Raw genomic sequence first — 27,816 nt, forward strand, 5'->3', positions numbered from 1 at the left:
GCGTGGCTTCCCTGATTGAGGAGAAATTTGCCAGACACTCTGGTTTCACGTTGCAGAAGCCCTTTGGAACCTGTCCAAACTTAGGGCTGTTCCCTGGAGACACTCCAATCTCTTTCCCTGTGTTCTGGGGCCATTTTTTTCCCCTCCCAGATTGCTCTTATTACAGGTGCCACTTACAGTGGGCTAAGGGAGTCTGGGTGCTTTCCTGCCCACTCAACAGCCTCGTAGCTGCTCTCTCTCATACCCTGCCTCACCCGCCTTTCTTCCAGTTCCCTCTCTGGCCCCAGTCAGTGGTTTTCTCTGAGCCAGCCCCTAGGTTGGCATTCTCATTAACTCCGATTTCACACTTCCTGTGCCTGGTGCTGCCACCCCTGCCCTGAGCTCTTTGTGCCTGGGCTTGGTCCTCAAGAGTCAGAGTCTTCCCCAACTTTCCAGAACACCCTTAGTATTTTATTCAGCGCGTCATTTCTTCCAGGTTCCAACCCCTCTGGCTCTCTGTTGAACCGCTAAGGATTTTTAATAAATTTCCTGGTCAATAATCTTCCCTTTTCTCTCGAATAGTCAGCTTTTCTCATTTCTTCAAATCCTGGCAAGGCTGTTGGGTTGAGACAGGATTTTCCATGACCAATGTTACATATGAATAGTAAGTACCCACTTGAAGAGTAGAAAGGCATTGTAGCCCAGAGGTTGCAACAGGGAGAAGTAGTGGTAAAAGGGGTGTATTTTGTCAAGTACAGACTTTTATCCCAAAGGGCCTGTTTTCACTAAACGTTTTGGCTAAAACAGGACGGCAAAATTAGAGAACATTTGTATAAACATGATATTGGAATCCATCAATCGTTGGTATTTATTGGACCCATTCTATGTGCAGGATTTACTAATCACTTGGGAGTGTACATATCTAGAATAGACATGATGCCTACCCTCAAGGAGCTTACAGTCCAGTGAAGAAACCGTTGGAGGCCCAGACTTGGTGGTGTATATGGGGTGATTCTTTCAATGTGGGTTTTCCTTTTCAAGGGTTTCTGTGAGAACGCCACACCTGCATTAAAAGAGAACTGGGCTTTTAGCTGTGAGAACCTTCTAGAGTGATGTGTGCTTTGGAAGAATTGGCCAAGGATAATGATAATGATGGTGGCTAGTTCATATCATTCATTCATTCAATAGTATTTATCGAGAGCTCACTGTGTGCTCACTGTACTAAGCGCTAGGAAAGTGCAATACAATTTTGCCGCCACCACCACAAGCCATTGCAACATAGAATAGTTTTCTGCTCGTGCTTCTGTTGTTGTAGTGATTAATGCAAGGTACGGAGATATTTTAGTGTTAACTCTGTGTTTCTTTGCTTTTGTGTTTTGAATACAATTCCTACCGGAATTGAAGGAATGATATTCACCGCAAACAGAAGGTACACAAAACAATAAACAATCTTAGTGCATAATTAAACTCCAAAGTGAGGCTTCTGCGGCTTATAAATTTGTGGGGTTTTATTGTAGTCGACTCTGATGCCAAGATATTTCTCTCTATCATGTGGTCATAAAGGTTTTGAAAATTCAAAGCCATGGTTTTTGTTTTTTTAAAAAAGCTATTTTATAGCTCTGTTATGGTTTGAATATTCTGGGCTTCTGTTTGCTTAGAATTTTCATTGATCACTGGATGTGTCCCAGAATTTCTCACATTTAGATCAGGCGAAACTTCTTGCAATTCTGGAGCCATCACCGAGACATTAAGGATTCATCTGGTATTTGATATTCTGCAGAAAGTTTGAGTAGTTGCACTATTATCAAATATTTCTAAATTTAAAAATGACATTTCTTGGGAGTGGAGCTCCTTTTGCTGGGGAGAGGATTGGCTTGTTGCTTTGGGTAGACTTCCTCCAGCATTTTAAACAGTTCCTTGCTTTGTTTCCACTGGGTGTGCAACAGATAGCATTACTATTGGTTTGAGTTGTGTTTTTGCTTCAGGAACATATTAGGGCCGATGATGTTCTTGATTTCCAAACCACAAAGTGCACCTTTTCAATGGTTTCCCCATCACACATGTAGTTTTCCCTTTGACAAAAAGGCCTGGTATTTAACTGACGGCATCGAGGAACTTAAAGAGATTCATAAGCCTATTAGAAAAGGCTTTACTCAAATTAATTTGGAGTTCATTAGAAACAGAATGATCCCTCAAAGGAACTCTCAGGAATGGAAACAGTCTTCTAGAATGTCAGCGGGACGTGCCCGCTACTTTTGTTGTACTCTCCCAATTGCTCAGTACAGTGCCCTGCACATAGTAAGTGCTCAGTAGTCATAATAATTATGGTATTTCACTATGTACCAGGCACTGTTCTAGGCGCTGAGGTAGATACAAGGAAATCAGATTGGATACAATGCCTGTCCTTCATAGGGCTCACAGTCTTAATCCTTATTTTACAGATGGGTAACTGAGGCCCAGAGAAATGAGTGACTTGCCCAAGCAGGCAAGTGGCAGAGCCGGGATTAGAACCCATGACCTTTTGACTCCCAGGCCTATGCTCTATCCACTACACCATACTGCTTCTTCAGTATATATTATTTGAACAGAAGCATTCATGTGGTAGTTGTTTTCAGGTCAATATAGAAGCAGCTTTAGAGGGTTTTTCTGGTCCCATCATTCCACCTTGTAACTGAAAGCCAGTCTTTCCGACCGGTTTTTCTGTACTTTGTTCTTTCACCATTTCATTCTTTACCTACTTTCTCAGAACAAGGGTTCCCTTAATAAGGTAAAGATTCCACCCTACCCCAATACCCATTCCATATCCATCTTATAAAGGGGAATAAGCATGGGTGCCATTTCAATAACTCCATCAATCGATAGTAATAATCATAATACTGTGGTACTGGTGAAGTGCTTACTAAGAGCCGAACACTGTGCTCTGCATTTGGGTGACAACAAGAGAAGCAGGTAAGACATAGTCCCCATCCCACATCTCACAGTCTGATAGGGAGGGAGAACAGCTATTTGATCCCTGTTTTATACAGATGATGCAACTGAGGCAGAGGAAATTTAAATGACTTGTCCAAGGTCACACAGCGGGCAAGTGGCAGAGCTAGGATTAGAACCCAGCCTCTCTTATTCCCAGGCCCATGCTCTTTCCACTTGTCAGTGTATTAGATTTGGGAAAGAACAGTAGGAGTAGTCCCTGCCCTCAAGGATTTTACAGTCTGGTGGGGTTTTTAACCTTCACCAAAGGTTTTACCTGGCAGTATGTTAGCAATCAATCTTTGCTTATCTAGCATGCGCTATCTGTAATTATGAAACTCCTGTTCCGTTTTGGGGCAGAAACTTCAGGCACTTTTTAAACCTCTAACATTCTTGCCCACACATGAAATTAATTTCAAATCATTCACTTACAACAGTACAAAACACGTTTCATTTTTCCAAAATGCTGATTAGAACATATCTGCAGTGGGGGGCTTTTCATGTTGAGCTGATGGACTGGCTGCATCTGGGCCCGTCTGTTTCGGAAACTGCCTATTTACATGCTGATCTTTGTAGAACCTCTGTTCTAAGAGAATACCCCTCTCTGGGCTAATTCCCACCAGGCTGGTTTATTTGCTGCTGAGGTTTCCAAGCAGTCCCTGGCTTTAGCCACTACCCGAGTCTGTGCTTCCCTGGTTCTTTAGAAAGTTTGCTCTGCCCTCCTTGCCCTTATGTACCTCCTTCCGATTCACCCTGCAGCAGCCTGCCAACCTGTCATTTCTTCTGTGGAGCCATAGACAGAGAGGCAAGAAAGCCACCATTTTGAATCTTCTCAGCACTGATTAGGAACACTCAGGACTTGACAGACACCTGACATGAGGGTCTCTGGGAGTCTAGCACAAAGTCTTGAGGGGACAACAGCTCTCTTTACCTCCTACTGAGTTGGCATTTATGCAGCAGCAGGTGCAGAAATTGCTATCATCAGTTTTCCTCACGTGTCTCACCAAACTGGGTTGATGCGAGCATCACCTCAGTGCTGGAGTGGCACTTGAGTATCAGCACCTCATTGTTGGTAGCTTTGGCTGTATCCTTGCCCTCTTCCCCCAAAGTTTAAAAGCTCCATTGATGTAGATTCCATGTACATATCACGTGACAGATGTCATGTAATTTCTCTGTGCTTCAATTACCTCATCTGTAAAATGGGGATTAAATTCATTCATTCATTGGTATTTATTGAGCACTTACTATGTGCAGAACACTGTACTAAGCGCTTGGAATGTACAATTCGGCAACAGATAGAGACAATCCCTGCCCAGTGACGGGCTCACAGCCTAATGGGGGGAGACAGACGGACAAAAACAAGACAACATAATCATGATAAATGGAATCAACGGGGTGAATCCTACTCCCTCCTACATAGACTGTGAGCCCCATGTGGAACAGAGACTTTGTCCAACTTGGTTGTCTTGTAACTACTCGAGCGCTTAGTACAGTACTTGGACCACAGTAAGCACTTAACAAATGCCATTTTAAAAAGTGACAGAATTTTTCTGTGGAAAGTGTGTTCAGTTTGCTGTAAAATTATAGAACGATATTATGGATGTTCATTGCTCTCATTAGTGCAACAAAAGACAAATAAATATAGAGCATAAATCAGTGACGAAATCTCTACAGTTCAGCAGCTTTGAATGAGCTAGTTACTTGGAGCATATTTCTCTCTGAGTGAGACAGGAAACATGGCATTATGGATTCTCTGTCATAACCTAGATATTTAATGCTCTTCTGGGACTATTTCAGAGTGTGTGATTATAGAACTGTCAACACCATTCTCTTGAGGACATTCCATAACAGTGCTATGAAACTGTTTCCTTTCATTCTCCCTTTTCTGATTGGGAGTATTGATTTCCTAAGCAAGCCTAGGTTCTTCATTGAACTCAGTTTACTCAACAGGCACCAGCATGCAATTTTTGCTCTGTTTTCCTTTGGAGTATGCCACCGCCCCGTGTAGCCAAATGGTCGCCTTTCTTAGGACCTAACGTCCTTGAGATACGGTAGGTAAACTGAGCGCATTCCAGAGCCTCGTTATTGGCAATTCTAGGCGGTGTGGCTGGGAGTGCCATTTTAGCCAGGGAGCATGGATTTTAACCATTTCTAGTCCAGAGGAATTCTCAGGCCCCTGGCTTCCACTCTGGATTCCGCTCAGGGGAGGGTCTGCTCCAGGTGAATCTAGTGCCAAACTCAGCCGACTTGGGGAGAAAGAATAGGTGGCTAGGTTTGGGAGTGTGCTTAGTGGAAATCAGCGTGGTTTAGTGGAAAGAGTACGGGTTTTGGAGTCCGAGGTCATGGGTTCTAATCCCGGTTCCGCCACCTGTCAGCTGTGTGACTTTGGGCAAGTCATTTAACTTCTCTGTGCCTCAGTACCTCATCTGTAAAATGGGGATTAAGACTGTGAGCCCCATTTAGGACAATCTGATAACCTTCTGTCTATCCCAGTGCTTAGAACAGTGATTGGCACATAGGAAGTGCTTAACAAATACCATTATTATTAGACAAAGTTTGCCAATGGAGGAGAGTAGGAAACCAAAATCATAGAGGTGTCTGTTTCTTAGTGTCTGCCTAACCTGCTTCTCTCTGGTCCCTTTCTCTCTGTGACTCTCTTTCATTTACATGTTGTCTTGCTCTATACCTCTGGGTGCCTCCCTTTATTTTGATCTTTCCGTCCCCATTTTTAGTTCTGTGTTTGTCCCTTAATCAATCGCCGGCATATACTGAATGTAGAGCACTGTATTTAGCACTTGGGAAAGAGCAACAGAAGAAAAAGTCATGATCATGACACATGGTCTCTGCCTTCAAGGAGCATGCCATCTAATAAGGGAGACCTCATGAGAAGCAGTAGCCTAGTGGAAAGAGCAGGCCCGGGAATCAGAGAACCTGGGTTCTTATCCCGGCTCTGTCGCTTGTCTGCTGTGTGACCTCGGGCAAGTCACTTTACCTCTCTCTACCTCAGTTATTCATTCAATAGTATTTATTGAGCGCTTACTATGTGCAGAGCACTGTACTAAGCGCTTGGGGTGAACAAGTCGGCAACAGATAGAGACAGTCCCTGCCGTTTGACGGGCTTACGGTCTAATCGGGGGAGACGGACAGACAAGAACAATGGCAATAAACAGAGTCAAGGGGAAGAACATCTCGTAAAAACAATGGCAACTAAATAGAATCAAGGCGATGTACAATTCATTAACAAAATAAATAGGGTAACGAAAATACAACCTGTTTTCACCTGTTTTCACCTACTCTCTCCCTCTGCCTTTCGCACACCAAGACCCGGGTGGCACACTGTCCGACTCTGCGGCCGGGTGGCGGAAGGGTGGGTGAGGTGGGTGGGACCCGCAGCTCTCCGTCTCTCTGGGGCATCCCCTCCTGGGACCCTTCTTCACATAGGAGAAGGGGGTGGGTTGCCTCGATGATTCCTGGGGTCGAACCGTGCTCCTCGGTGCCATCCTAGAAGGCTTCCAAAGTCCACAAGGAAGCGGCGTGGCTTGGTGGATAGAGTACAGGACTAATACCACTTGCCCGCTATGTGACTTGAGGCAAGTCACGTAAGTGTCCTTTCTGTTTATCTTGATTTCAACTGTTGGCTCATAGAAAGGATTTTAAAAATACCACTACTTTTACATACATTTTGGTTCATCACCTTCCCTTGTGCTGATTATGACAGGTGAAGGATGTGGTGGGGAACGGGCAAGATCAGCTACATTTCCAGGTGCAGGTTGGGAGCTATAGTGCCTGCTGGATAATTCTGAGAGGGATTGAGAAGAGGGAGACAGAAGGACTTTGTCTCCCCCTCATCCCCTCTACCCCTCGTCCCTCTTCTCTCTGACCTTTCTCATCCTCTCGCCTAGCTCCAGACTTGACCCTGTAGCATTCTCCACCCCTCCCTCACGCCATCTTACTCTCTGACTCCAGCTCTTTCCTGCTTCCCCTCATCCGAACGCCTGCAGGAATGGAGGTAGCCTATTAGAGATGACAGAGAGTGAGTACGTGGTCATCTTCCCTTACTATTATCACTGAGAACAGACATCATGGACTCTCAGCAGTGCTGAGCTACTATTTAATAGAAAAAACAACAACTATGGGACAGAAGAGTAGCCAGAGTTTAATACTGAAAATTGATTTCAGTATTTCGCATTGAAAAGCAGTGATTTCTCCTCAAACTACGGTTAAATCAACCGGGGAGCTTGGATTCTCCTCCAAGTGGCTCTGGCAGTTACCCCATCTGTAACATGGGGATCCAGACTGGGAGCCCTATCTGGCACATGGACTGTGTCTAACCTGTGTCTACCCCAGCACTTACTTATTACAGTGCCTGGCACCTAGTAAGTGCTTAAATGCCATTAAAAAGAAGAGAACGGCAGGTACGTATTATTTACAGAGTGTAATTATTTACGGCGTTAGCGGCTAATAAATACCACTGATTAATTTTAAGCACCTTTTGGACAGGGAAAATGTCTGCCAACCCTGTTATATCGTACTCTCCCAAACATACAGTACAGTGTTCTGCACATAGTAGCCTCTCAGTAAATACAATTGATTAATTGTCTCAGTGTGAAAGAGATGAGAGCAGTTTGCAGGTCAGTTGAGGAGATGGTTTGGAAGAAAAGATTCAGGTGTTTAAGCCCTTCACCATTCAAGCAAAACCAAGTCATTTCCTTCTTCTGAATACCAAAGTAGCCAGAATAATATTTTGCTAGGGGAGTTTGTGAGAATGAAGAAATCCAATAGCAACAAACCAGATACTAATCTCCTGAAAAACGAAATTGAAACTGAAGAATAAGCCCCTCTTTCCCCATCCCCACCCCCATTTTTTTCAAACTGAAACTTAATTTCCCGTTGCTGAAGCTTACATAATGCTTCACCGATTAATTGTCGGTGATAATATCGTTCTCTTTCCTACAGGATGCAGTGCTGAGCCTTCCTCCTTAGCACTGATCAAACTTACTTTTTCCTTTGTTGTTGTTGCCATATGACACAGTAAAACCTCTCTCAAGGTTAAGTCTGCAAATAAATGTCAAAGACTGAAACTTTGTGAATAATACTGTGACTAGTAGCACGAATATTTAGGATAGATGTATGGAAAAAATGTTGTGAAGGTAGAGAGTGTGATGCACAAGAATGAATTCACAACTGGTGTGGAATTTTCTTTTCTGGAGAAGAAAAGATAGAAGAGATTCTTCTGTGTCTAGGATAGTTGAGGTATAGTCACCCTGGAGGAAGAGGGATGGATCCCCTTGAGTTTATGATTTTATCTATGCAGATGCTTTGTGGAGTTATTGGTACCCAAGGAAATGTAGTTACTGTAAAGGCACTGAATTTTAGGTTATGCTTAGGAGGGAAATAAAAAGGACCAGAAAGGAGGGAAGATTATAAAAATAATTCTCAATCATACCATAGCTATAGTGCATTCCTCCCTTTAATTTGGAAATATCCAAGCTACAGTTATGGGATCAATTGCTTAACTAAAATGAAGTATCTAACCGTATTATATCTGCCTAAGCAGACACATTTTCTAAAGAATCATTTTATACAAAAGTTTGCCTGGCACTGTCTTTGTAGGCTGGCACATTTGAAGATGTAAAAATAAGCAATACCCTGTAGACATAGACGTTCGTGGTTCAGCTATTTTGAGTTTAGAATTTTTTATCTTGTCTCTCTCTTGATATTTTCGCAAGAACATAAAATGATCCACTCATAGATTGAGCCTGCACTTAAGATGTTTCCACCTCAAAAAGGTGAACATCTATTTAGTTCCTTTTTAAAAAAGTTTTCCGGAGGCTGGTTTGTCTGCCATATTCTGTCTGCCTAACTCTCCTAAGCCTGAAGGCTCCAAGTTAAAATTCTAGCTGAGGTTCTAACCCATCATTTGATTGATACATAAGAAAATCTCCCCCATTTGAACAGAGATCTTACTTTCTAACTCTGTTGTTCCCTCTCATGATCTCATGATCAGGGCTCTGCATATATAGGCGTTCAGTAAATACTATTGATTACTGATTGAATAATCTGCAGCTCAAATTCTACTGGCTGACTGATATCCCATATAAAATAGCGAAGCGATCAGTTTGTGGTCCAAGATCACATAGAACTAAACTTAGACCCAGCATGTAGCCTCTGAAAGTGGGATGACAGTTGAGAAGGAACACGGCCTAGTGGATAGTGCATGAGCCTGGGAGACAGAAGGACCTGGGTTCTAATCCTGCTCTCCCCCTTGTCTGCTGTGTGAACTTGGGCAAGTCTTTTAACTTCTCTGTGCCTCAGTTACCGCGTCTGTAATATGGGGATTAGAACTGTGAGCCTCATGTGGGATATGGGCTGTGTCCAACCCACTTAGCTTGTATTTATCTCAGAGCTTACTACAGTGTCTGGCATAGAGTAAGCACTTAAATGCCATATTAAAAAAAAAAAGAAACCTGTGGTAGTTGCTATAGGGAAAGTTTTCTTCTGGGCCTGGTACAGTGCTTTACACATAATAAGTGCTCCATAGATAGGATCGAATGAATGAATGAGCCATGGTACACCTATCCTCTCTGTTGGGGGAGCTGAGAAGGACAAAAAGGAACGAAGCATGTCTTGATAGCATGTCCCGCCAATAATATTGCTCAGCGGAGAGGCAGGAGGGCTCAGTGGGAGAATGTATTTAGGACTCTAGGCCTTTCATTGCCTCTTTGTTCCTCCACATTGTCTCCCTTTACACCATCGGAACAATTTGCTCTCACTCATTTACCTATACCCTATACCCTTTTCCTCCTTTTTCCTATCTGTAAATTACTGTAGTGTCTTTCTCCCCCAGCTAAATTGAAAACTCCCTGATGGCAGGGATCATGCCTCCTAACTCTATCATACTCTGCCAAAGTCTTCCTTCAGGACATCACCCTCAGTAGGTGCTTAGAATATACCATTACTCCTCCTTGGGACCTAAGGATCTGCGAGAAGGAATTGATTATGGTGTTAATGGTTTATGCCTTATCACTCATACTGTCATCCCTGACAGACAAGTTCTCCCTGGGGGACATAGCAAGTGCTCAACCAGTACCATAATCATTGACTATTATTATTATTATTATTATTATTCTTATACCAATTGGAAGCCTTTAGACCTGAGGAAAGCCATCACATCCCAAATTGCAAAGTCTATACTGCCCAGCAAGTCCTGGATATGTTATGTTGGTCACAGTCCAAGCTGCAGTGCTAGGAACTCACTGGAGTACACAGATGTGAATGTTGTTTTTTGTGCTGTCCTGGGTTGTGAGCAAATGTGCAGCTGACAAATATTCATTCATTCATTCAATAGTATTTATTGAGCGCTTACTATGTGCAGAGCACTGTACTAAGCGCTTGGGATGAACAAGTCGGCAACAGATAGAGACAGTCCCTGCCGTTTGACGGGCTTACAGTCTAATCGGGGGAGACGGACAGACAAGAACAATGGCAATAAACAGAGACAAGGGGAAGAACATCTCGTAAGAACAATGGCAACTAAATAGAATCAAGGCGATGTACAATTCATTAACAAAATAAATAGGGTAACAAAAATATATACAGTTGAGCGAACGAGTACAGTGCTGTGGGGATGGGAAGGGAGAGGTGGAGGAGCGGAGGGAAAAGGGGAAAATGAGGGTTTAGCTGCGGAGAGGTAAAGGGGGGATGGCAGAGGGAGTAGAGGGAGAAGAGGAGCTCAGTCTGGGAACGCCTCTTGGAGGAGGTGAGTTTTAAGTAGGGTTTTGAAGAGGGAAAGAGAATCAGTTTGGCGGAGGTGAGGAGGGAGGGCGTTCCAGGACCGCGGGAGGACGTGACCCGGGGGTCGACGGCGGGATAGGCGAGACCGAGGGACGGCGAGGAGGTGGGCGGCGGAGGAGCAGAGCGTGCGGGGTGGGCGGTAGAAAGAGAGAAGGGAGGAGAGGTAGGAAGGGGCAAGGTGACGGAGAGCCTCGAAGCCTAGAGTGAGGAGTTTTTGTTTGGAGCGGAGGTCGATAGGCAACCACTGGAGTTGTTTAAGAAGGGGAGTGACATGCCCAGATCGTTTCTGCGGGAAGATGAGCCAGGCAGCGGAGTGAAGAATAGACTGGAGCGGGGCGAGAGAGGAGGAAGGGAGGTCAGAGAGAAGGCTGACACGGTAGTCTAGCCGGGCTATAACGAGAGCCCGTAACAGTAAGGTAGCTGTTTGGGTGGAGAGGAGAGGGCGGATCTTGGCGATATTGTAGAGGTGAAACCGGCAGTTCTCGGTAACGGATAGGATGTGTGGGGTGAACGAGAGGGACGAGTCAAGGATGACACCGAGATTGCGGGCCCGAGAGACGGGAAGGATGGTCGTGCCATCCACGGTGATAGAGAAGTCTGGGAGAGGACCGGGTTCGGGAGGGAAGATGAGGAGCTCAGTCTTGCTCATGTTGAGTTTTAGGTGGCGGGCCGACATCCAGGTGGAGACGTCCTGGAGGCAGGAGGAGATGCGAGCCTGAAGGGAGGGGGAGAGGACAGGGGCGGAATGTTATCTCCGGATCTAGATAACGAGATCCCCTTCAGACTGCCAGCTTGTTGTGGGCAGGGAATGTATCTGTTTATTGTTATATTGAACTCTCCCAAGTGCTTATTACAGTGCTCAATAAATATGATTGACTGACTAATGGTCAACATGAAGATGGTGCAATCTTGAAGGACCTCTCACTGGTCTTTCAATCTTGGAGGGCCTCTCAGTGGTAGAGTTCAATCTTGAGTGTCTCTCATGAGGGGTTGAGAAGGGGTTCTCTCATTTGGTCGTGGTATGATCTTGAAAGGTGCCTCACTTGTCGGGAGCAATCTTGGAGGGCTTCTTGTTGGCCTTGGGACAAACTTGGAGTGTTTCTCATTGCTCATGAGGCAATCTTGGAAGGTCTCCACTGGTCATAGGGCAGTTACTCTCCCCCGCCCTTCAAAGACTTATTGGAGACACATCTCCTCCAAGAGGCCTTCCCTGACTAAGCCCTCCTTTCTTCTTCCGTTCCCTTCTGCGTCACTCTGACTTGCTCCCTTTACTCATCCCCCTCCCAGCCCCACAACACTTATGTCCTCATCTGTAATTTATTTATATTAATGTCCGTCTCCCCCTCCAGACTGTATGCTCACTATGGGCAGGCAATGTGCCTGTTTATTGTTATAATATACTGTCCCAAGTGCTTAGAGTGTCTTGCATACAGTAAGTACTCAATAAATATGAGTGAATGAATGAAACTTGGAGCATCTTGCATTGGTCATGGGTCAGTCTTGGAGGGGCTGTCTTTGATCTTGGGTCTTTGGTCTTTGATAGTGAAATGGCTATTTGGTGTCCTTACATGGCACTGTCACAAATAATAATAATAATGTTGGTATTTGTTAAGCGCTTACTATGTGCAGAACACTGTTCTAAGTGCTGGGGTAGACACAGGGGAATCAGGTTGTCCCACATGGGCCTCACAGTCTTAATCCCCATTTTACAGATGAGGTCACTGAGGCATGGAGAATTTAAGTGACTTGCCCACAGTCACACAGTTGACAAGAGGCAGAGCTGGGATTCGAACTCGTGACCTCTGACTCCAAAGCCCATGCTCTTTCCACTGAGCCACGCTGCTTGTATTTAGTAATGAGCGTACGCTGTAGAATATAGCAAGCTGGACAGTGTTACTCTTGTGGCAGGACTTCTCACGCCTGCAAACAGATGCCACCAAGGTCATCCACTACGCTGTACCAGGACATACCACAGAGAAGGAGCAAAATTGGAAAAAAGGATCTCAAATGGACTTCGAGCCTTGAAACCTGAGAGGAACGAAGCAAGGCTTATATAACTAAAACTAAGCAACTCGTGACCTGTGTTACATTTGTGACAGTCATTGGAACTCGTTCCCCTCTCTCATATATTTGGACAAATTCTAAAATGAAAGGCCCAAATGTTACAATGGAGAAATTGTAATTCCCAGGGGTTATTTCATTAGCAAGTGAAAGGTGTCGACGGGAAGGTGACGTTGAAATGAAAGATGTGCTCTCGACCTGTATTCCATGACTGACTCTGCCACTCAGAAATGGAACTGAAATCAAAGTAGGCTATTTTAATCTTTCCCATGGCCGCCTTCCCAGTCACGTCAAGCACTCTTGTATTCATGGCATTTTTGATTCATCAATCCAAATCCCCTCTGCAGTAGTTGCTCATTTTCAGCTTTCTGAGCTAACATAGATGTCTGTAGGACTGTCACGAAATATAAATGAATGCTCCTTTTTCTTTTTTAAAAATGTATTAGCAGCTATTGTCTCTGGAGCCGGATACTTTTAGGGTGTCTCATCTCATTCTTTCTCTTATCTGAGTGAGCTAGTCCCATGCATGAAAATGCACAAACCTGAGTTGAAAATACTGTAAATGTGGAATGAACTTAGAGCACCTGCTAAAAGCTTTCATTATAGATAAGCCAAATGCACCTGTTTGGAATCTCAAATGGTCCACTTATCGCCTATTCTTGTCTTTAAACAATGTAAATCATTCTAAAACAGGGCAGGCCAGAAGGAAAATGCAATTTCTCTGCTTCACAGTAGAATTTAATGGAGAATCTTTACGGTGAATTCCAGCTCCACGTTGGTTATCCCTAAGCAAGAAAGCATTTTAAAAATGCACTTGTAATTTCCTTTGTTGCTATAATGGGTTTTTAGTCCATCTAATGCCCTCACACGAGTTGAAGAAAACAGATTACGTAAATTTCACCTGAGAATTCCAAGATTGTACACCAGTCTTCGAGAATGTAAAAACAAAACAAAACCGTAGGCTGGCCGTCTCTCCCACTAGATATAAGATCCTTAGAGTCAAGGATCTTGTCTTCACTACAGTAACCCAAGTGCTTGTTGCAGTGTGGAGGACACTCCCCCTCCCCAAACTCTGACCCAACCCTTATAAGTCACTTTTTTAGTTTTAGTAAGAAGCTGCATGGTTCAGTGGAAAGGGCATAGGATTATTTGTCGGGAGACTTGGGTTCTAATCCCTTGCCACCTGAATGTTCTCAGACAAGTCATTTAACTTCTCTGTGCCTCAGTTACCTCATCTATAAAATGAGGATTCAGTATCCATTCTCCCCACCTCTTAGATTGTGAGCCCCATGTGAGATAGAAACTGTGTCCAATTTGATTATTCTGTATCTACTCCAGTGCTTGGTGCATAAGCAGCACCAAAAAACTATAATTAATATTATTTTAAAGTGATATTATCAAATGAAAAAAGGCGAGGGATGAAAGAAATGAAATAATGGAATTTTTTCAATTACTGATGGTACTGGACAAAATTAGAAACCTGGGGTAGATTGATAAGGGCACAATTGCAAATTCCAGTGACTATCATTTTTATGTATTTGACTGAAAAACGTTACAGCTCAAGTTTACAATTTGCCTGAAGCCCTGTGGTCATACAGAATTAATTTCCCTTGCTTATCGTCTGGGCCAAAATCCCTTAATGAAGGTTTTTGAAATCCAGAGGAAGCAGATGACGAGATTAATTTGTGAGAAAAAGTGAAAGTGACTAAATATGGATACAGTGGCTTGTTCACTGAGGCCTGCAGCATGGGTGGGGATGAATCGATGATTAATAAGGGCAAAGATCTGAAAGCTGGGGAAGTGAAATTTTTGAGCACAGGACAGGGGATTTTAAATCTACTTGAAAATAGAAAAGGGTACGTAAAGATATGCAGTTTGCTTACCTCTGGCTCGATAAGTCGGGAGGATGACCAATCCATGAAAATCAAACTGGCCTCAAGGTATTGTCTAAAGAAAGAGAGTCCCCAGTCTCCCTCAGAAGCACCTTTCAATGAGTCAATAGATAGTATTTTTTTTTGAGTGCCTACTCTGTGCAGAGCACTATGTAAAGCTCTTGGGGAGGGTGCAATAGTAGACTTGATCCCTGCCCTCAGGGAGCTTACAGTCTGACAGGGGAGACAGACACTAAAATAAATTCCCAGCAGGGAGAAGAAGTGTGGCTGAGTGGAAAGAGCCTGGGCTTCGGAGTCAGAGGTCATGGGTTCGACTCCCTGCTCTGCCACTTGTCAGCTGTGTGACTGTGGGCGAGTCACTTAACTTCTCTGTGCCTCAGTTACCTCATTTGTAAAATGGGAATTAACTGTGAGCCTCACATGGGACAACCTGATTACCCTGTATCTACCCCTGCGCTTAGAAGAGTGCTCTGCACATAGTAAGCGCTTAACAAATAGCAACATTATTATTATTATTAGAAGAAACAGAATTTAAAGACATATGTGCTCCTGCGATAAAGGCGGTGGGGTTGCATGAGTACCCAGATGCTTAGGGTTTGAGGACTCAAGTGTGTAGTTACTGGGGAAATGTTGAAGTGGCGATAGGGTGGGGAGGATTCCAATGTTGAAACAACCCCATTACCAGAAAATTCTTTCCTGTGCTACTGATTGATTTTTTTCCCCTCCTGAAACATCCAAGATGACATCTGGATAACAACCTATTACATGTGACTTTATTAGGAACATTGGAAGACTATTTTTAACATGCTTTCGGGAGCAGAATCACCAAAGTCTTCTTTATTTGGTGCATTGGAGCCGTAAACGGTACGAGCCAGCTTGCAAATGTTTTTATTTGAAATATCTCACTTCTTCTAGAAGACGGTCTTATTGCCATTATTTTTCTAGGGTTGATTTTTCAGGGTGACCTTTTTTATAGTTGAAACCTCAATGTGTCTCAGGGAAATCTTCACACAATCTCAGCGGGGGCTATCACATATTTCTTTATTGAAGGCTTTACTTATTTTTCAACAAAAACAGACAGTCCCTCTCGAGTCTCTTTGACCTGTAACTATCAAAATGAACTTTCAAATCTGAGTTGCCTCGAGAGAGAGATCACCCAATCCTGCCAGATGGTAAGCTTGTTGAGGGCAAGGAATATCCATCTTACTTTTGTTGTATTCTCCCAAGGCCTTAGTACAAAAAACTGGTCTTTCAGGAAGTGTGTGTATACAAATCTATAATTATTTATTTCTATTAATTTCTATTAACATCTGTCTCCTCCTCTTGACTGCAAGCTCATTGTGGTCAGGGAATGTGTCTGTTTATTGTTATACTGTACTCTCCCAATTGCTTAGTACAGTGCCTTGCACATAGTAAGTGCTCAATAGATATGATTGAATGAATGAAATGCAGTCGATTGCCTTTCATTAGTTTTTCCCGTAAGGTTGAAGGACGGTGGCTTGGCAGTGTGGACACAATGTCGAGAGGGACAACTGAGCCGAGGTGGTTCGCAGACCCGGAGGGTGTTAAAAACCTCTGGCCACAGTTGAAGGAAGCGGCACCTGCATTTTGAAGGATCTTGGGAGGAGAACACAGTGGCCCTGGAGAGAGGGTGGCAGAAGCTTATCAGGGTCTCCACAGTGCTCTGGTTTCAGGGGGTTCAAATGTACCTCCACATGACATCAAATGGAGGACTGCATGAACCTCTGGATGCAGAATGCTGTGTGTGTGGACGCGCAGTGTGATGTGATGACATCCCGCAGAAAGAGAGGGGAGTGAGGACACGATCTCTTTCTCCCTGCCCCGGGTGGCCAAGGTTCTGAAACTGGCTCTGAGTGCAACAGGATGCAAAGCCATGCGTTTAGGGGACAGTTGAGATAACAGGATCCTTGTCATTGATGCTTTCACCATAAACACCTGAGCACACCTAAATAGAGTAACTGCAGAAATGTGATGGTGAAGTGACACGGAAGATAGAATTATCCCACTGTTGTACTAAAGAACCCTATCCATCTTCTTTTACTTAATAATCATGACAATGATTATTAAGTACTTACTATGTGCTGTAGAAGTGCTGGGGTAGATGCAAGATAATCAGGTCCCACCCAGAGATCACAGTCTAAATAGGTGGGAGAACCGGTATCCCCATTTTGCAGATGTGGGAACTGAGGCACAGAGAGGTTAAATGACTTGCCTAAGGTCACACAGCAGTTATGGGCAAGAGCCAGGATAAAACCCAGCTCTTCTGACTCCCTAAGGCCGTTCTTTCCACTAGGCCATGCTGCTTCAAGGTTATTAAAGGTAATCCTAACAAATTTTTGGTTTGTGCAGGTCATCCATGCAGATAGTTACCTACAATCATTTAGTGGCAAAATTTTCATTGATATCTAACCAGTTTTCCCATTCCTAGTTCTAGCCACACTCCAAAAATCATTCCCCATATCACCGGGCTAAGAAATAAGTAGACACGAGTAGCTTATTTGAAAAAACATTCAAGAGTTCCCCTCCCTGGCCCCCAAACAGATTCCCAAATCAAAGAGCACTAGAAAGAAGAGGCCAAGGACAGGCATTTTTTTTTGAGGCATTGCTGCTTGGTTTGAATTCTATCTGCCTTGATTTATTTAAGGATTTAGGTTTTAGGTTAATGATTATTTTCATGGCTGGTGTAGTAGAAGAATCTCTTTGGTAAAGCTTTTAAGAGCAAAGATAGCCTTTGGTGCAATTTTGTCATTAAACCTCTTCAAGTATTTCAAGGCAGCAATTTTAGGCCCAGGTTTTCCCATTTATGGCACCATCAACTCACTGATTATGGGGTACAAGCCTCCCCTTAAACATTCAGATGGCTGCCCCACTTGCAATCAATAACACTGAAGAGAAAAATGAGGTAGAAGTAACGTTGATCCCAGAGGGATAATTAGGACACCACTCGTGAAGCAAAATCATATCCTGCCTTCTCTGTGCCAGTTCATCCACATATGCCATTGGAATTATTATTCCACAATATTAGCTCTTCATCTTCTATGGAGGTTTTTAGCTGCTTATATGCAGGATCCAGAGCCTGTCAACAGCAGAAAAATTGGTATCTAAGGGCTCAGCCCTTGCAGGCCACAGGTGATTGCTCACATCCGAATCTGACTTAATCATTGCTTCAATTCCATCCAGCTTGGCTGATTGTGAGTTTGCAGGAGGAGTGGGGAGACCTGAAGAAAGAACAGAGAGGGTGGACAATCTAGTGCAAATAAACTGTTTAAGCCAAGCATGACACTCTATCATTCTCACTGGTCAAGTTACTCATTCTCCCCCCCCACCCATTCCCGGCCTGTGAAATGAGAACAGGGTAAATCAGGGTTAACAAAATAAGCAGTAAGAAATGAATTTGGAATTTAATGTTAAGGCTGAAGGTAAGGGAAAAATAGGTACTGACTGCAATGATTGATTAGGAAAAAAGGAGACGATCCGATAAAAGAATATTTCATCATTATCATTATATGAAATCAGGAGACAATTTTTAACTCAGTAGGCAGGAAATTAGACATGAAGCACCTATATTGTTAATGGGACTTTTGTGGATAATTCCCAGCCTATTGTAAATCGAAGTTGCTTCTCTGCCTCTCTGGGAATTCTAATATTTATAATATTTTTACTTCCCTCATCATTCCCTCTAATAGTCTAGTCGATTCAGAGGACATATCACCTGGTAGAATCTTTCTGCCTCCGCAAAGGAGTGCACTTGCTTCAAAAGTCACTCCTTTTGTTCTTTGATTTCTCTTTGATCTCCTAGCAACCACTATTGTGTCAGATTCTAATTTTAGATGCACTTCATGTATAGCTCTGAATCTCAAAATTATAGTCTATTGGGGCTTGGCTAGGATTTGACTTGGGTCTTTTCCACATGGGACAATCTGATGCCTGCGCACTAATTCCCTAAAGTCCTTGCCCTCCCTGGGGTTTCTTGAACTTCAGAAGAGAGTTCCAAATAATTGTATATACCCACATCCTGGATTTTCTTCCTCTTATGTCACTAGTTAAATGTTCTTAATGGGGAGGCTGCTAGACCTTTTTTGGGTTTTTAATTACATGTTTTGGCTGAGGCGTGACGATAGAATCAGGGACCTGTCTTCTGGCAAGACATCCACCTGGGGCAATCATATTTCAATCAATTGATTACATTTATTGAGTGCTTCGTGCAGAGCACTGTACTGAGCTCTTGGGAGAGTACAGTACAACAGAGTTGGTAAGAACATTCCCTGCCTACAACAAGCTCACAGCTCAGAGGGAGAGACAGACATTAATATAATTTACAATTATGTACTTATATGCTGTAGACTGATGGAGGGATGAATAAAGCATGCAGATCCAAGGACGAAGGCGATACAGAAGATAATGGGGGAAGGGAAAATGAGGGCTTAGGGAAGGCTTCTTGGAGAAGATGTGCTTTTAATAACGCTTTGAAGGTGGGGAGAGTAATCATCTGTTGGATATGAAGAGGGAGAGCATTCCAGTCCAGAGGCAGGATGAGGGCAAGAGGTCGGCAGTGAGACAGTTGAGATTGAGCTACAATGAGTAGATTGACATTAGAGGAGCGAAGTGTATGGGCTGGGTTGTAGTAGGAAATCAGCGAGGTAAGTAGGATGGAACAAGGTGATTGAATGCTTTAAAGCTAATGGTAAGGCGTTTCTGTTTGATGCAGAGGTGGACGGGCAACCACTGGAGGTTCTTGAGGAATGGGGAAACATGGCCTGAATGATTTTGTAGGAAAATGATTCAGGCAGCTGAGTGAAGTATGGACCGGAGTAGGGGAGAGATGGGGTTAGGGAAGTCAGCAAGGAGACTGATGCAGTAATGAAGCAGCGTTAGGATAAATGCTTGGATTAACATGGTAGGGTGGAGAGGAAAGCACAGACCTTAGTGATGTTGTGAAGGTTGAACTGACAGGATTTAGTGGCAGACTAAATATGTGGGTTGAATGAGAGAGATGAGTTGAAGATAACCCCAAGGTTACGGACTTGTGGGGCTGTTTCCGGTAATGGGAAAGCCAGTGGGGCGGACAGGGTTTGTGTGAGATGTCCTGAAGGCTGGAGGAAGTGTGAGACTGCAGAGAAAGAGGGAGATCAGGGTGGGAGATGGAAATTTGGGAATCATCCACATAGAGATGGTAATTGAAGCCATGAGAGCAAATGAGTTCTCTAAGGGAGTTGAGCAGCATAACACGATGTTGCAATCAACAATTTTACTCATATACCTGACATTGTACACGGGGTGAGTGTTCCTCCATGTGGGATTTTGCATGAATGTGGCTCCCGTGTTCCAGAAGAATTGGGTACCTTTTATTCCTTTCATCAACATCCCAAGAATGAGATTATGGTAAGGAGACAGGTGGCAAGGAGGAGCCAAATGTACACACTGATGTTTGACTTCTGGAGGTGTTGGCGGTGACATCAGTTGAAATAAAGCTGATTTTTGTGCTCTTACCAGAGATAAAAGTTTCCAGAATTTCTCAGGACACATTTTTTTGGCACGATGGCCTTGGAAAGACCGACTTATCTCCCAGGTATCCTGATAGCTCCGGGCAGTGAGCAAGTCCAATAATTAATCATTAATGTGCTCCGTGACTGATAGCTTTGTAATATATTACAAAGAGCCATGATAGTATTTGCAGGGAGGGAATGTTATTTAGGCACCAGGAAATTAAAATAGCTTCGTTTAATGAATGTGTCTCCTCCTGATCATTCTCTGTACAGATTGAAAATATAATGAATTTACTTTACATTGGAAATGCTTCCATACGTATACAATATAGAATGAATATGGTCACCAAGCACGGTCTGAATTTAAATCACTTTACACATTTTCTATCTGCAATTGCTGCTATTCTGGCTCCACAGACTATCTATAGGCAGATGAAAATGATTAAAATTCTGATTATTCATACGAACAATACCAAAAAGAACAGCTCGAAAATTAAAATTCAGAGAAAAATTAAATCCCGTAGCAGAATATTCATTTATATTCAGGCTATGCTAATATAATCCTTTGCTCTTCTGCACAAGAGTTCCATCAGCAAATCACCTAACAGGAAAAACTAAAAATGTGATGGGAGATAAGCCTTTTCTGAGGAGCGGGCTCAGTGATATCAGTAAAGCTTTGGACTCGTTGCATGTGGCGTTGATAGGCTACCGATTAGAGCTTTAGGGATTTGACGATGTTAATCTACCACAAGCCAATTTTCCGGTAATTCTTTTTGTTCAGCCTTGCCGATTGAACGGAAAAATGAGCGAGCCAAAGATTCTATTGTTATTTTCCTTGTTGGGATCAATGGGTTCAAAGGGATGAGTTGGTTCGGGCAAGGGAGCGGTTTGTATCCTAATTTATCTTCACTTGCATATTATCGGGTGATAGTAATAGTATTTTAAGCACTCACTATGTGCAGAACACTGCATTAAGCACTGAGAGAGAATACCTGGGTGAGAAGTAGGACTCCTAGTCCTCGAGGGGATAACAATCTAAAAATAAAAGGGGAGAAGGGGGTTCGTGACAGACATACAAGGAAAGTAAAATCAGAATACCAAACTGGCATAAAACAGGGATAAATACAAAAAGAAAAAAAGCCAAAGAGCAGAGGTGTGTGTTTTTTATGCTTCAGGCTTATCATCTGAGTAACAGAGTGCAGTTGCTCTTAGCTGCCCACTTTGGTCGGGAAAGACCCAAGTGCCCCATCGGTCAAGTTGGGCAGCAGCGGTGATAGGAAACCATTTAAGCAGCCGTGGCTCAAGACCAACTCTGGAGCTGGGAAAAGGGAAGGCTGGGGGCCCGGTGAGAGTACTGATGAGGGAGATTTCCTGCCTCCCGCCGGGTCCTCTGTCATACCTCACGGAGCTCAGTGGAACCAACGTTGACCAGTCAGAAACACTCAGTTCCTATGCAAGAGCTTCCGGCAGCCAGCTGTTATTTTTGCTGCAGAGTGCATCGATCAATCGTATTTACTGAGCTCTTACTGTGTGCGGAGCACCATCCTAAGCAGTCGGGAGAGTACGATATAAGAGAGTTGGTAGCCACGTTCTCTGCCCACAATGAGCTTAGAGTCCAGACAGGGAGACAGACATTAGTATAAATGAATAAGTGCCGGTTATGTACGTAAGTGCTGTGGGGCAGAGGGAAGAGGGAAGAAAGGGTGCAAATCCAAGTTCAGCGGGGACACAGAAGGGAATGGGAGAGCAAGCAGGCTGGGAAGGATGCAGCATGCTCTGAAGTGCCTGCACAGGCTTTTTTTTAATCTGCGGGGGTCCACTGATGGCAGAAGAGACTGCAGATTTGTACCGAAGCTGTGCTTTGGGAGTGTCTGGGCTCTGCACTGCCCATGAGAGCCAGCTGTTTTATAAGATTCCCGATGGGACGGTCCCACTTCCCTGGATGGTCCTTCACTCAGAAACCTTTATCACTGATGGCTAGCCCCGGTCGGTATATGCCTATCTTGCAACCCTGGGATCATCCCTCTCCCCTCCCAACTAGGTCTCCTGATTCCCCAGATGCTGCTCTTTTCCTTGGACCAAGAGCGGGGCTGGACTCGTGTGTGTGTTTGTGTAATAATAATAATAATGATACTGATTCTGGTATTCGTAAAGCACTTAGTATGTGCCAAGCACTGTTCTAAGCGCTGGGGTGGATACAAGCTAATCGGGTTGGACACAGTCCCTGTCCCACATGGGGCTCACAGTCTTAATCCCCATTTTATAGATGAGGCACAGAGAAGTTTTTTTTTTGTGGTATTTGTTAAGCACTACTAAGCACTGGGGTGGATATAGGCAAATCGGGTTAGACACAGTCCCTATCCTATGTGGGGTTCACATTCTCCATCCCCATTTTACAGTTGAGTTAAATGAGGCCTAGCGAAGTGACTTGCCCATGGTCACACACACAAGTGGAGGAGCCGGAATTAGCACCCCCGTCCTTCTGACTCCCAGGCCCATGCTCTATCCACTAGGCCATGCTGTGTGTGTGTGTATGTGTGTTTGAAGATGATGCCTGAGAGTGTACATCTAGGACTGCGAACACCAATCAGCAATCCATTCTGCATTTTGCACACCCGGAGACAGCACAATTGGCCATGCTGATGCATTTTCTATTTGGAGGGCTTGCCACTATTTTTGAAGCTTCCTCTTGGCATCCTGTTCTTCCTGAGGAGAGCAACCCCTCTTCACGTTGCCTCTCTGCTGCAGGCGACTTTCCACTGCTGCATCCCATTCTGTGTGATCGTGTTAAACCCTCTCTTGAAAATGTTGTTCTGTCCTCCCTGCTGGCACTTGCCCCTTCTGCTTTCTCCAGCTACATGGGAATCCTGCTAGTTCTTCCCGCATGTCTCACCAGCTCAGCTCTGGTGCGACGAGCAGTTCAAGCGGCTTCTTTCGTTCCTCAGTGTCGGTAATCTTTCGGGCTATTTGATGTTGAAGATGGCTTGTAGGCTACGCTGAAATAGTAATTATGGCCTAAATATAGGTTTTGTACTGGAATACGGCAGAACATAAAACATAGCAGTAAATGCACTAAAGTGCTTTTATGTACTGTCGTGCCTTGAATTGATTGTCACAGTCTATGTATTTGTGGCCCTGATGATCCTCGACCTTATTACCTCGCACCGGTTTGCTTTCTGCTGCTAGGAATGTCACAGTGCCATGTCTGGGATGTGTCTCCTCTCCCTAATTGTGGTACTTTTTAAGGACTAAATAGGTGCCAAAGCACTGTGCTAAGTGCTGAGGTAGAAACAGGATAATCAGAGTGGACACAGTCCCCGTCGCATTTGGGGCTCCCAGTCTAAGGGAGGAGAAGAACAAGTATCTAATCCCCAATTTACAGTTGAGGAAACAGAGGAACAGAGCAGGTGAAGTGACTTGCCCAAGGTCACACAACAGGCAAGGGGTGGAGGGGAGCTCTTCTGATTGCCAGTTCTGTGCTTTTTCCACTAAGCCCTGCTGCTTCTCATTTCACAACTTCCCATTTCAGGTGGCCTTCATAAAGCCTTGGTACTCATTTTTTTAGACTACACCCAGTTGGTTCAAGGGCTGATTTAAGTAGCAATAGTAGCATTTACTGAGCACCCACTGGGTGCAATGTTCTCTACCGAGAGCTGGGGAAAGTACAACAGAAACAAGTCATGTTCCTCATCTCCAAGGAGCTTACACTCTAATAGGGGAAGGAAGAGCTGAAAATATATGCAGATAGAACCATCAGAATTAATAATTGACTGAACAAATTCAGTGAATAATAATAATTATGGTATTTGTTGAACGCTTACTATGTGCAAAGCACTGTTCGAAGCACTGAGGTTGATATGAGGTCATCAGGTTGTCCCACGTGAGGCTCAGTCTTAATTCCCATTTTACAGATGAGGGAATAAATGAATAGGGATAAATGAATAAATAAGTGCTAAACTTTCCGATCAATTATTCTTTCGTAGACTTTAAACTACCAACTCGATTGTATTTTACTTTCCCAAGCATTTAGTACAGTGCTGTGCACACTACCATTGGTTTTATTGAACACACTTTCTGTGTTCAGAGTCCTGTACTGAATGTCTGAGGGAAAACAGTGAAAGTAGTAGACAGGATCCCCGCCCTCAAGGAGAGTGGAGGAGAAAGACGCTAAGATGAATTACAGGTAAGAGAGAGTGATAGAATATGAACAAATGTTCATAAATGCTACGGGAGGACGTGGGGAGAGGCTGCGTCCGAGCGTGGACAACAGTGGAAGTAGTGGGTTTTAGGGTGGGGAGTTGAAACATTAATCAGGGAAGGCCTCCTAGAAGAGATGTGACTTGGGGAGAGGCTTGAAAGGAAGAGAGAGTGGTGTTTCTACCGGATGTGAAGCAGGAGGGCTTCCAGGAAGGAGGAAGGATGTGAGCAAGTTGTTGGTGTTGGGAGGGAGAAGAACAAAGCACATTTGGTAGGTTTTTCCTCTGCATCCATTTCTTATAAAGACAGAGGGCCTGGAGAGATTTCAAGCATTGCCCCACTAGGCCCATCTTCTAGCGGTAGCATCTTGGTTCGGCCCGGCCGAGACACAGACTTTTAGAGTATGGCTGCCCGTCCTCTCCCTCTTAATTGACTTTGCATTCTTTTTTAAGATATGCTGTTTCAATTAACTGGATTGCTCATGTTGCTTCTTTATGTGTCTTAACGAATGCCGTTGTTTTATACTGCCCCGAGGAAGGAAGGTTCCCAAAGAGAGCAATTTTATAAATCAGTCAATCAATATGAAAACAGCCGAGATAATCAAGCCAGAGCATTCTGGGTAGGGCGTATCATTTTATAGGTTGGAGTTGCGGTAAAACCTTGAATATTCTGGGTTTTATAATACCTTGAGAATTTCAGAGTGAAAGATTAATGGGAGGAGGAGCGTAGTCATGTCTCTCCCTCCATTTGGTTTCAGTGATTCACCAGAATGCTTCAGTTTTGATTTTCGGCAACCGATAAACTGAGTGTCCACGGATTAAAGGATCACTGGTGTAAATGTTAAGTTGTTTTGTGGTTGAGTATGTAAAGGTATGTAGGAAAACCACTGTTAGAAGAAACACTCGAGGAGTTAACCACTAAAGGTGATTAGATTTCGTATTTGTTTTATGGTCTCTTGAAAATTCTTAAAATATCCCATTCCTTGCCAGAATCAAAAGCACTGAGACTTCATACGGATACATCAGAACATTGATCAATTCTTAAGCAGATCAAATATTCAAAAGATTCCGAGGTGGCGGGGGGTGATTTGTTTTGATCAATTTCCGTGTATGCTGTCAACAAATTAAAAAAAATTCAAATCCTCTCCAAGTTCCTTTTGTTTTTTAATTTATAATGCCTGGTGTGGTATTCAACCTTCTCACTCAGCATTTGTACTTTATTTATGATAACAAATGAAGAAATAACTTCACCATGATATTGAATTTTCGTTTTGCTTTCTGGGACTTACATCCTTGAAAAGCTTTTAAAGGCTCTTTGTATTTTCTATAGCTTATAATTGCATCCCTTGACTCATATATATTCATATTATTGGAAAATAATTTGCATGTTTAATCTGCTTTTATCAAATAGGGTTTTCATTCCATCAAAAGTTCGAGGGAACAAATCCAACTCTTCAGGCCTCAACTTTCTCAAATTCAGGAAATGAAATATTTATTAGAAAAACAACATAAAGAGCTTTTGCATATCTGAGTTGCCTTCCAAAATCTTTTAATAGTTCTTTCCTGACAACCTGGAACAAATTTATCAACATAGCATTGTCTGAATCAAGTTGAGACAGCAGTTTTGCTTCTAACCTCTTTAAAATGGCCTTATCTCCTCAAAAAAGTTTCCTGAAACTCCTGGACAGTTGTCACATGCTGTCCAAAGCCAAAGGTAACCTTGCGCAGTGGAAAAGAAGTGACCCAGGTTATTTGGCTACTCAAATGGAGAGCACTGTCTGTTAAAGTGGATAGCTGTATAATAATAATAGTAATAATAATTGTATTTAAGCAATTACTTGTGCCAAGCACTGTTTCAAAGCACTGGGGTAGATACAAGATAATCAGGTTGGACATAGTCCCTGTCCCACATAGGGCTCACAGTTTTGGTTCCCAATTTACGGAAGAAGTAATGGAGGCACGGATGAACTAAGTGACTTAGCCAAGGTCACACAGCAGACATGTGGCAAGTATTATGGCAAAAGTAGCTTTGGTTCAATGCACATTTCATTTCAAATGTATTAATGCCCCAACCAGTTCTGGATGCCTCAGGGCCTTGACGCCTGATCGTGTCACAGAGGGTTCATCAGTAAATGGTCACTCTATGGTGTCCAACTCCTTTGGAAAGCTGTTCAAGGGTGTTGAGAGTGAAAATTATCTATTTTAAATGAAGATAATTTCTCCATTTGTTCAGCTCTTGAACCGAAGCCAGATGTTCTAGTGGAATGTGAGAGGTCTAGAAATCCAGAGACCTGGGCTCCAGTTCTGGCTCTGCCACTGAGCCTGCTCTGCAATCTTGAGGTCATTTAGCCTCTCTAGGTCTCAGTTTCCTGATCTATAAAATGGGAATTATAATGTCTGCCTCTTCCTACCTCATGGGGAAGTTGTGGGATAAAACTTGAGTTGGAGTGAAAGGACTTTCCAACGCAATGCACTTGAGGTGAGAAGAGCTCAGTAGCCTCCCTTGGTTTTCCATCCTTGTGCTCCCTCTTGGACCTCTTCATTTTTACTAATTGTTTTCACTTGCAATGAGCCGGACTCCATTTTGTCTCGTCACTGGAATTGCTTCTGATACAGCAAAAGCACCACAGCCTTCTCAGCCCAGACGCTCCTTACTTTCTGGTCAGGAAAGACTCAATTTGTTTGAAAAGTGTTGCTTCCTGAACCGGCTGGTTAAGCAGGGAGCGGATGATTTCCAAAGTTGGGGAAAAGCTGGCCCAGAATCATCATTAATGGCATTAATTGAGTACTTACTTTGTGCAGAGCACTGAAATGAGCACTTGGGAGAGCAGAGTAAAATGGTGGGAGCTTTCTGGCTCTGGAGTGTTGAGGATTGTCATGATGGTTGCTACGGTGAGCTTATTCCCATTCCATTAGAGTGTAAACTCCTCATTGAGGGTAGGGACCATGCCTTTTGTTTCTTTGTATTTGTTCTCAAGGACTTAGCACAGAGGTGCTCAGTAAATATGACTGATGGATGGATTTGGTTGCAGAGGGCAGTGTGGCATCTTTGAAATCCTCTCCTCTTGAGCCTGCATCTTGGTGAGGAAGTCTCACTTCAAACTAGTGTGCTGTGAATTTTCCCCTCTCTTTAAATGACTTGTGTGCTTGCTTATATGCCCGGTTCTCCTATAATACAAGGATTATGTTCTACTTGGATCTGTGTCCCTTGATTCCCTTACCATCCCCAGCATTTATGTACATATTCCTATACCCCATCCCTTTGCCTATCTGTGTTAATTTTAAAATCTGTCTTCCCCTCTACACCATAAGTTCCTTGAAAACAGGGATTGTTTCCGCCAACTCTGTTGTATCGTTCTCTCTTAAGCGTTCAGTGCAGTGCTCTGCACACAGTAAGTGCTAAATAAATATCACTTATAG

At 43.6% G+C, this 27,816-nt stretch overlaps 2 long non-coding RNA genes across 2 annotated transcripts in view; one reads left to right on the forward strand and one right to left on the reverse strand.

The window, feature by feature from the left end:
• Window positions 1-27,816, forward strand: part of LOC120638820 — a 273,112-nt gene that overhangs the window by 150,776 nt on the left and 94,520 nt on the right. The gene's annotated exons all lie outside the window — the stretch shown is intronic.
• On the reverse strand, window positions 17,302-18,494 carry LOC114816734. Its single transcript, XR_003764545.2, has 2 exons — window positions 18,427-18,494; window positions 17,302-17,932 (listed from the first exon to the last, which is right to left on the reverse strand). It is a non-coding gene; the product is annotated as an uncharacterized LOC114816734 (long non-coding RNA).

The sequence above is a fragment of the Ornithorhynchus anatinus genome, chromosome 14 (genome assembly GCF_004115215.2).
Source record: "Ornithorhynchus anatinus isolate Pmale09 chromosome 14, mOrnAna1.pri.v4, whole genome shotgun sequence".
Lineage (NCBI taxonomy): Eukaryota > Metazoa > Chordata > Mammalia > Monotremata > Ornithorhynchidae > Ornithorhynchus > Ornithorhynchus anatinus.